This window comes from Lampetra fluviatilis, chromosome 43, assembly GCF_964198595.1.
Source record: "Lampetra fluviatilis chromosome 43, kcLamFluv1.1, whole genome shotgun sequence".
Lineage (NCBI taxonomy): Eukaryota > Metazoa > Chordata > Hyperoartia > Petromyzontiformes > Petromyzontidae > Lampetra > Lampetra fluviatilis.
The window spans coordinates 5,771,450-5,780,551 of NC_136317.1; the positions used below are offsets into that span (position 1 = coordinate 5,771,450).

At 50.5% G+C, this 9,102-nt stretch overlaps 1 protein-coding gene across 1 annotated transcript in view; it reads right to left on the reverse strand.

The window, feature by feature from the left end:
• The window catches only part of LOC144946912 (FERM, ARHGEF and pleckstrin domain-containing protein 1-like), a 97,114-nt gene extending 88,527 nt beyond the window's left edge, over window positions 1–8,587 (reverse strand). The window contains exon 1 of the mRNA XM_078875980.1: window positions 7,979–8,587. The gene's annotated coding sequence lies outside the window, so the exon portion shown is untranslated. The remainder of the gene's footprint in view (window positions 1–7,978) is intronic.
• Window positions 8,588–9,102: the final 515 nt, after the last annotated feature.

Genomic DNA, 9,102 nt, shown 5'->3' on the forward strand with positions numbered 1-9,102 from the left:
TTGACCGGTTCAGATATCACTCGGCGCTCATGTTCGCTGTGGTTGGGAATCGAACTCACAGCGCACAGACCTCTGCACCACCGTTCCATCCCTTAAACGGTCAAATCCTGTATTTAACAGTTTTCAAACCAAGAACTGCACTTTGCCCAAATACCATTCGCCACAATGACTACGGAGATACAGGACACAACAACAGACTTAGGACACGAAAGTAATTGTGGCAAGTCAACTATTTTAAAATGCACAAGACACCAATAAGTCAAACAAAAGCTTGCTATCGGTGACAGGTAGAGCCGCACAGCCCAGCAATCACTGGCTCACACTTCTTGCTGGCAACAAAAAAAGCCTCAACTAAAGGGAGCTGTAGAGAGAGCCGCTCTACAATATTTTTGGTTTTGGCCTACTCTTCCACCCTCGAAAGATATCTGGGAAAAAGCTGGGCGTACTGGACCACTTAACTCCGCCCGCCACAAGACCCTACACACCTCGCGAAAAACTGCGACGCACCGCCCATTAAACACGACGCCGCCGTGCGGGCAGAGGCGTTGGGAATTTCAAGAAACTCGTGGCGTTGTGCCAAAGTGTCGTACCCGGAGATGTCAATCGAGCCGGCGACCTTTGCGTTCGTAGTTCAACGCGCCGACCGTTACCCCCACAGCGACTTCCTGACCCGGCCCCCGTACTGGACATCCGTGGAAAAAAAAACACATTTCTCCAGGATAAATAAAGATTCTGAAACACTTAAGGACGTAGGAGGCTTATGTTGTTCAAAAAAAATATGCCATTCCATCAGCTGGCAGCGTTATGATGAAAAACACCACCACGAGTGTTCTTAATTCCTTTGTAATAGCCACATTTTGTAGTTTTTGGACCGGAAGACCCTATGCGACGTTTCCCTTCATTAAAAGTCCAATGTGTATTCTTTGGCCGAGCAGACAGGACGCAAGACAAAATCAATAGGAAGGACTTGTGTAGAAATACTGCCCGTTGACGTTATCTGCTCGCAAGTAAGATGGCATCGTAAACCCAAGACCTTGAACCCCAAAAAGCTGGCCTCGTGAACACGACCCAACAAAATGAGCTCGCATTGCAGCGAGTGTCGTAATGGGTAAAAGCGTAGCCCTGCAATTAGCTCGCTCACGCCAACTGCTCTAGAGGATACTCTGATCTACTTTTCCACATTAGCCAGACGTGTTGGAAACGGTGGGCACACGCCCGCATTTTGCCCCCAAAACTCACGCGACTCGCCCACATTGTGGTGAACCCATGGGTGAGCAAGAGGTGTCACGGTGAAGGGCGTAGCAGGAGAAACCTGCCCCCCCCCATTTGTTCAAGCGCCGAGCCGGAAGGCAGAGGTCGCAACCGGGTACCCGATACCCGTACCCTACCCGATACCCGGCTACCCGTACCCGGCCGGGTACGGGTACCCGTTTGCGACCCTGGTGCGGCCGGGTACGAGTAGACCGTGAGTCACTGGTGAGTAACCGTTTGTCACTCATTTCCCAACGTCTTGTCTCTTCTCACAATTCAAGTTCCTAGAATCAACCTACCCGTGCCTGCAACATGGCTTCATCCCAGAGGTCGCAATCAGGTACCCGATACCCGTACCCGGCTGGGTACGGGTACGGCCGGATACGGGTACCCGTTTGCGACCCTGGTGCGGCCGGATACGGGTACCCGTTTGCGACCCTGGTGCGGCCGGGTACGGGTAAGGAATCAAAACCCGTTTGCGACCTCTGCCGGAAGGTGGCAGTTGAAAACGGCGACCTCTGGATTCCTGAGTCCGCCGTGCGCGTGCCGAGACACCCACGGTGGCAGCCCTCGCTAACCGGCGGCCACTTGGAACAAAATGTGTTTTTTTATTTTTTTTATTTTACTTTTATTAATTTTAATGTTTTACCTACGTGACTTTACCGAAAAAACCTAAGAATATGAATCCTTGCAGTCACAAAAGCTTCAAATCTAGAAAAAAAATGTGAAGACGTTTCATTGGATGAGCATCGAGCCGCGGGGGTGCGCAGGTTTTACTTTCGGCCCGCGAATCAGGTCGGCCGTGGCAGGCACGAACGGCGGGTGGCATTTACCGCATGCATGGTCCTTTCGTTCTGCACCCCCACCCCGCCCCGCGCCCCCTGAGTGAGCGACTGGCGAGTGGTGTGTCTTGCAGGCAGGTATGGTGGCCACCCCTCGCTCTCGATCTGTCCCCACGACTCATTGACCTCCAAGTCAAGATGCAGAGGCGATATGTTAGCTCCCTCGGCTGGTATACCAGAGGTCGTGGGTTCGAATCTGACCCCTGATGCCTGCTGTATATTTGAAGTTTGCATGTTCTCCCTGTGGTCGCGTGGATTTTTCTCCAGGTCCTCCGGTTTTTCCCCCCACATTTCAAAACATCACGCGTTTAGAGTGCTTGTCTGCTATACATTTCCATGTGATCAGCCACTTAGTTGAGCTATCATTTGTGTGGCCAGGTCGCTTCTGAAAAACAGCTACGTAGCTCAGTGGGCCTTACCTGGTAAAATAACAAGTTTAGTTTAAGACAACTGCCATTCGATACTGGGTCCAGCCCTGGAGCGTCTGGCTGGCCTCAAGCACTATTCTCCGTGACCAACGCAAAATCAGAATCGGAATCTTTATTCAGACTGGAGGAATCCGATGAGCTAGCAAGCTCTTTGTCACAGATGGTCCAGTATAGAATGGGGATGGTCTTCGTCCAGAAGTAGATCGACAGAAAGCGCTGCCAATTATTTTTTGAAAGCATCTTGAGATTCAGTTACATTCGGGTTGCTACTTTAAATTGCTAAAAATAATGATTCGTTACGCGCTCATGGCCTCTGTGCCCCTCTTTGATGTTTGCGTTGTGTATTGGGTTCTCGAACAATTTTTTGTTGTCGTTTGCAAACGATGGAATTGCTTTCGTAGAACCGCAATAGGTCAATCGAGAAGTCGTTAAGCCACGAAAGCTTCTACTCGACTTCCTGCCGTCAATTAAGCGATGGGCGTCGCAGCCTCTCCCCGTACACACACGCAGCGGGCGAGCGAGAGAGCAAAATTCACGACAGACAAGAGCAGATGGTATCCTTACTCATTCCGTTGAGCACCTCGTGTTTGTTTAAAGTTTGTTTAACATTGACTGTGTCCTGCTCCCCCTGAGTATTTGTAATGCCCAACCTCCCCCCCACCCACCCCCCTTTAAACAAGATCACACAACAGAGTTGACTGATCTTCTTGGTAAAGCCACGTAGAAGGGAGATAATACAATACAAATAAAACATCATAAAATATTATTTTATTATGTTTAATTTTTATTATTTTATTATCTCCCTTCTACGTGAAAGAACCAAGAAGATGAATCCCTGCAGTCACGAAAGCTTTAAATCGAGAGTTGACTGACTCACAGTCGCCCACACACCATTGGGGCTCCCCACCCTATTTCCCTTTTATTTCATCACCGTGTTTTTTCGCCTGCTCTCGCAAACTCTCTCGATGCCGCGTAGGTGACATCTCGCACCTCCGATGAGCGCACGCGGTTGGCTACGTACTCTGGCGGTGTGCTGTTTGTTACTGGCCGCTTTGACGTTCTGGGGCCTTTGGGACCGTGCTCAGCAATTGTGGTTCCAAAAATTAAAAACAAACAAAACTCCCCACCACACCTCCGCACAAATAAAACGACGCTAATCATCCCGTACCAATTCACGCAAGCCGTCAAAGAGGCTCGGAGAGGAGAGGGGGGAGGCACTGCAAGAATTGCTGCGTGTATTCAAGTGAACCTCACGACACACGTGGGTGACTGTCACCATTGTAATCAACAAGGGCTTGGTACTGAAGTGAGCAATGAGATACGGGGCGTGGGGTGGGTGATGGAGCTCACGGTATGCATGCAACCTGAGCTCGTGTTTAGGCATCAGGGACATGTTTAATTGATTAATGGGCCCAGTGACTGTCCACTGCCTACATCCACCGTCTGTCTTTTGACGAGAAAACACAAACGGCAACAGTAAAAGTGTTGTGCTGTGTGTGTGTCCGTGGTGCCCAGCTTTCCAAGAAACCACACGCGGGGCCCTGCTGAGAAGACGTCACGAGACCCAGCGAGGCTTCCTTGGGTCAACGTCGAGACATTAGCTTGTTAAGGTTACACAGTACAGGGTGGGGTCCAGATGTCTTGTGACCCCCCCCAGTTAATTGACCGCTAACATTTTTTTTCCCATTGGAGATTCGTTTCTGTTTTAAATAAACCTTACTTTAAAAAATTAATATCGCGTTTTTGGAGAATCATATGAGAGTCACACGACATCTGGACTACCCCGCAAACGTACAATGTCAACTTACGGTATTGAAATGTTATTTGACATCAACATGCAACTAAATCACACACACACACACGTGTGCCATATTAATAACAAACAGCTGCCTCTGTCAATCCACTGCTGAACGAATACCTGCTTGCGTCGTTTCGGCCATGGTGGTTGGTTGTTTGACCATACTTCACCACGCTGGTCAGTGCGGTTTGGTGAAGGAGGTGGGGGGGGGGTGAGGACCCAGGACCGTTTCGTACATCGCTCGCCACTTCAATTCTTGCGTACGATGGCAATACGTCCAGGGAGGAAAATGCCACGGTGGAGGAACCGACCGCTGGCCACGAGAGAGGGCTTCAGGGATATAAGCAGCCGTGACACGGGGTCGAACTCGGGAAAAAAACAGCCCGGGTTGATAGGCCAGTGCGCTAACCACTGCGCCACCGTTCGTCCCCCACACCCCCCCCCCCCCCCCCAAAATAGATACTCAAATATACAACAACGAATTATGTCCTCGCATCGGGGGCCTGCCTGGCGAAACTCCGAAATGGAATCACTGATCGTTTGTACTTCGCCTTGTGCGGTTACAACAATTGCCTCCAAGCAAAGCACGAACGCTGAACGTGGCCATTATTGAGAGCGAAAAATGTTTTTAACAAAAATAAAAAAAATTTGAGCTCACGCGAAAGCCCTGTCCAACTAATCTCACGCCAACGTTCACACAGCCCGTGATCGTTTGCAATCAAAGCGATTGTGCAGCAGCAGCAGCAACAATCGTCTACACACCTAAATATCCTCTTTACAGCATCAATCATTGTCTAAGCGTACGTGTGTGTGTGTATTATATTGCACGCAGTTTATTAGTCTCATTAGCGCGATAATTCAAACCGCGTACACTCGTCAAGACGAGAGAGAGTATGTCAACATGGCTTGAACATCCTGCACTCAAATTGGCGATGCTGCTTGCTGCTGCCATTGGCAGCGGTGAAGAACCACAGATAACAACAAACTCAACATTCTTCGATAACAGCAACTGTGGTCGTGAAATGAACGGTCGCCTATGCGCAATAGGCGACGTTTCGGGCAATGACCCCCCGCTTCTCAAACACATAGGCGCAGCACAATACACTCTCTTGGTTGTCTTTAAAGTTACGTCCGCAGTAAATACACGAAGGCACCGATGCTGCGAGGCAATTCTATTCTTTGCACGTGTCTTCAATGGAAGCATTGTGTCAAATAATCACACGCAGGCGCTACAATCCACATCACTTACAATCCAGACCATCACGACATCTACAACATCCCGATGATGTGTGCAATCATTAGACACGCGTTGAAGTCAATGCCCACACAACACGAATCGCATACAATCCACAGAACCGCCGGTAACAAGCACTCGCTCTTTCGAGGTACTCTTGTGCGGATCACTGTCTGAAATAATAACAATATTTTTTTTTTAAATCACGCATACATAATCTAATATCACGGATCTTTAAAATCCGTGTCACATTTCACAGGCGCGTCGCAACAAACACGATCTAAAAATAATCAATGCGTGCAAATTAACCATTTTGTGGGGCGATTGATTATCCGACTGTGTATTTCGATGATACACAAACGAACTCATTGAATTACATTTAAAATCTTTAATCACACCATTCAAAGGATCAATCACATTCCCCAATCATCACCTGTGCAAGGTAAAACTTTTGGAGATCACGGTCTGAACGCAGAACGTAGACTGCTCTACTCGATCATAACAATGCATACAGAAATCTAAAGACTATAACTTTTATTTTATCAGGTAAGGCCCCCTGAGCTCTTTAGCTCTTTTTCAGAAGCGACCAGGCCACAAATGATAGCTCAACGAGAGGTGGATTGTCATCATGTGGACGTTCATGGCAGCCATGGAGGGATAAATCCACGCGTACACGTGGAGAGAGAGAGAGACACCACAAACTCCAAATATACAGCAGCAGGCGTCAGGGCCGGGATCGAACCCACGACCTCCTGCATACCAGGCGAGGTGGTTAACATCTCACCACAGGGAGATAGACACCACAAACTCCAAATACACAGCAGCAGGCGTCAGGGCCGGGATCGAACCCACGACCTCCTGCATACCAGGCGAGGTGGTTAACATCTCACCACAGGGAGAGAGACACCACAAACTCCAAATATACAGCAGCAGGCGTCAGGGCCGGGATCGAACCCACGACCTCCTGCATACCAGGCGAGGTGGTTAACATCTCACCACAGGGAGATAGACACCACAAACTCCAAATACACAGCAGCAGGCGTCAGGGCCGGGATCGAACCCACGACCTCCTGCATACCAGGCGAGGTGGTTAACATCTCACCACAGGGAGAGAGACACCACAGACTCCAAATATACAGCAGCAGGCGTCAGGGCCGGGATCGAACCCACGACCTCCTGCATACCAGGCGAGGTGGTTAACATCTCACCACAGGGAGATAGACACCACAAACTCCAAATACACAGCAGCAGGCGTCAGGGCCGGGATCGAACCCACGACCTCCTGCATACCAGGCGAGGTGGTTAACATCTCACCACAGGGAGATAGACACCACAAACTCCAAATATACAGCAGCAGGCGTCAGGGCCGGGATCGAACCCACGACCTCCTGCATACCAGGCGAGGTGGTTAACATCTCACCACAGGGAGAGAGACACCACAAACTCCAAATATACAGCAGCAGGCGTCAGGGCCGGGATCGAACCCACGACCTCCTGCATACCAGGCGAGGTGGTTAACATCTCACCACAGGGAGAGAGACACCACAAACTCCAAATACACAGCAGCAGGCGTCAGGGCCGGGATCGAACCCACGACCTCCTGCATACCAGGCGAGGTAGTTAACATCTCCTAGCCACCGTGACGCCCAAACTCATATCAATTAACCTTACAATCCGTAGAATCACAACATCATCATTAACAACAACCATCTGCTTTGTCATGCACACGTTTGTAGATCGTTATCTTAAAGTACGTGGTGTGTGTTCAGTCAATAGTGCGTGGAGCGGTGGCACAGCGGTTAGCCCACTGGGACAATCGAGTTCGATTCCACAGCCAAACATCGATTAGGAATATCTTGAACCGGTCCCAGGCTTCGCTTAAACGAAAGTGACCTGTCACGGTGTGTAAACATCACTGGGGAGACAAAGGCGGCCGGGCGTGGTTCTGGTCACCCACTCGCCGTCTCGAGGAGCGGTGGTGCAGCGGTTAGCGCTACACTAGGAAGCTTGTGTTGCCTCCGAAACGTCGTGATTTTTATTTTACTTTTATTAATTTTTATTTAAAATTTTTACCTACGTGACTTTACCGAAAAAACCTAAGAATATGCTACACTACGAACCTGGCCACCCCGAGTTCGATTCCCGCTCACGGCCCAAACCGTTCTGACAATTGTCTGAACCGGTCCTGGGGCTCCCCTAGGTCGCCTCGGCCTCAACTGAGTGTGTAGTTAAAACATCGCCACTGGGGAAACAAAGACGGCCGGGACGCGGTGCAGTCCACCCCACCCCCCTCCCGTGCGCCGTGCCGGCCTGCACAGAGGTGCCGCTCGCCAAAGGCTCTTGCCCCAACAGTCTGTTACAGGCTACGCGGGGCACCTTTGTCTTTGTGGCCACGCAGACAGACGGACAGACACACAACGCTTACCCCGCTCTTGTACGCGACACTTTTATCCAAACGTGGGTGACGGTGACGGTGGGATATCCAACGCTACTCAACACGCAGTCGCCGCCAAGGTGAACGCGGCCAAGTTGCTCGCTGGCGAGCCGGTTTGCTTGATGGTTGCGAGGACGTTCACGGTGCCGACTACTACGACTACGATGATGATGGCGGTGGTGGCGGTGGTAAGTTTGTCTGATAGGAAGATGAAGAGGGTTACGGACGACGGCGATGTTGCACGTTCGTCGACAAAAGACGCGGGCGAATGAGTCGTCGTCGTTCAGCTGCTCTCGCCCCCCCCCCCCCCCCCCCCCCCTGGGGGTCCCTTTAAGTTCGTTCGCTTCTTCCTTCGTTTCTTCGTTCGCTGAGTCGCGCTGCCACTCACGAAGCGAGTGGCTGCGTCGCCGCTAGCGCCATCGTGAACGCGCGGAGCGGGCGGGCGGGCAGGGGAGAGAGAGAGAGGAGAGAGAGAGTTTAAGGAGAGAGAGAGATGAGAGAGAGAGATGCAAGGGGGAAGGGCGAGCGAGGCGAGAGCCGGAGGAGATGGAGAGAGTTGCACACAAAAAGCGATGGGGGAGGGAGAGTCCGAGAATGATGCGGGGGTGCGACACTGCCAAGGCGAGCGCGTCTGATTGGCCACAAGTTCGAAAGCTCCCCAACGCAAACCTAACCAGCCTCGCCTGCATGTGAAGAGGAGATGCATGGGGGAGTCGTGGGGGTGTGGTACAACGATTACAGCAAGCGTGCTGTGACGGTTCCACCTGAAGACGGAAGCTTGTGTTGCCTCCGAAACGTCGTGATTTTTATTACATTTTATTTTATTTTACTTTTATTAATTTTGATTTTTTTACCTACGTGACTTTACCGAAAAAACCTAAGAATAGGGGTACAACCAGCCCGATGTTGTTAAACTCAGGCAGTGGTGGTTCGTTTTTACCTGGGGAGTGCCTGATCGCCTTTCTTGGGGTTATTGCGAGACGCGGGCAGATTTTCTTTTTGTTTGAGAAGGTAAATCGTCGAAACACGCACATTAAGCACGGGCACTTCAGCACGACAACTACTTTATATTCTGCGAACCTAAAAAGGTTATGAAGGAGGAGAGCAGAGCGTGA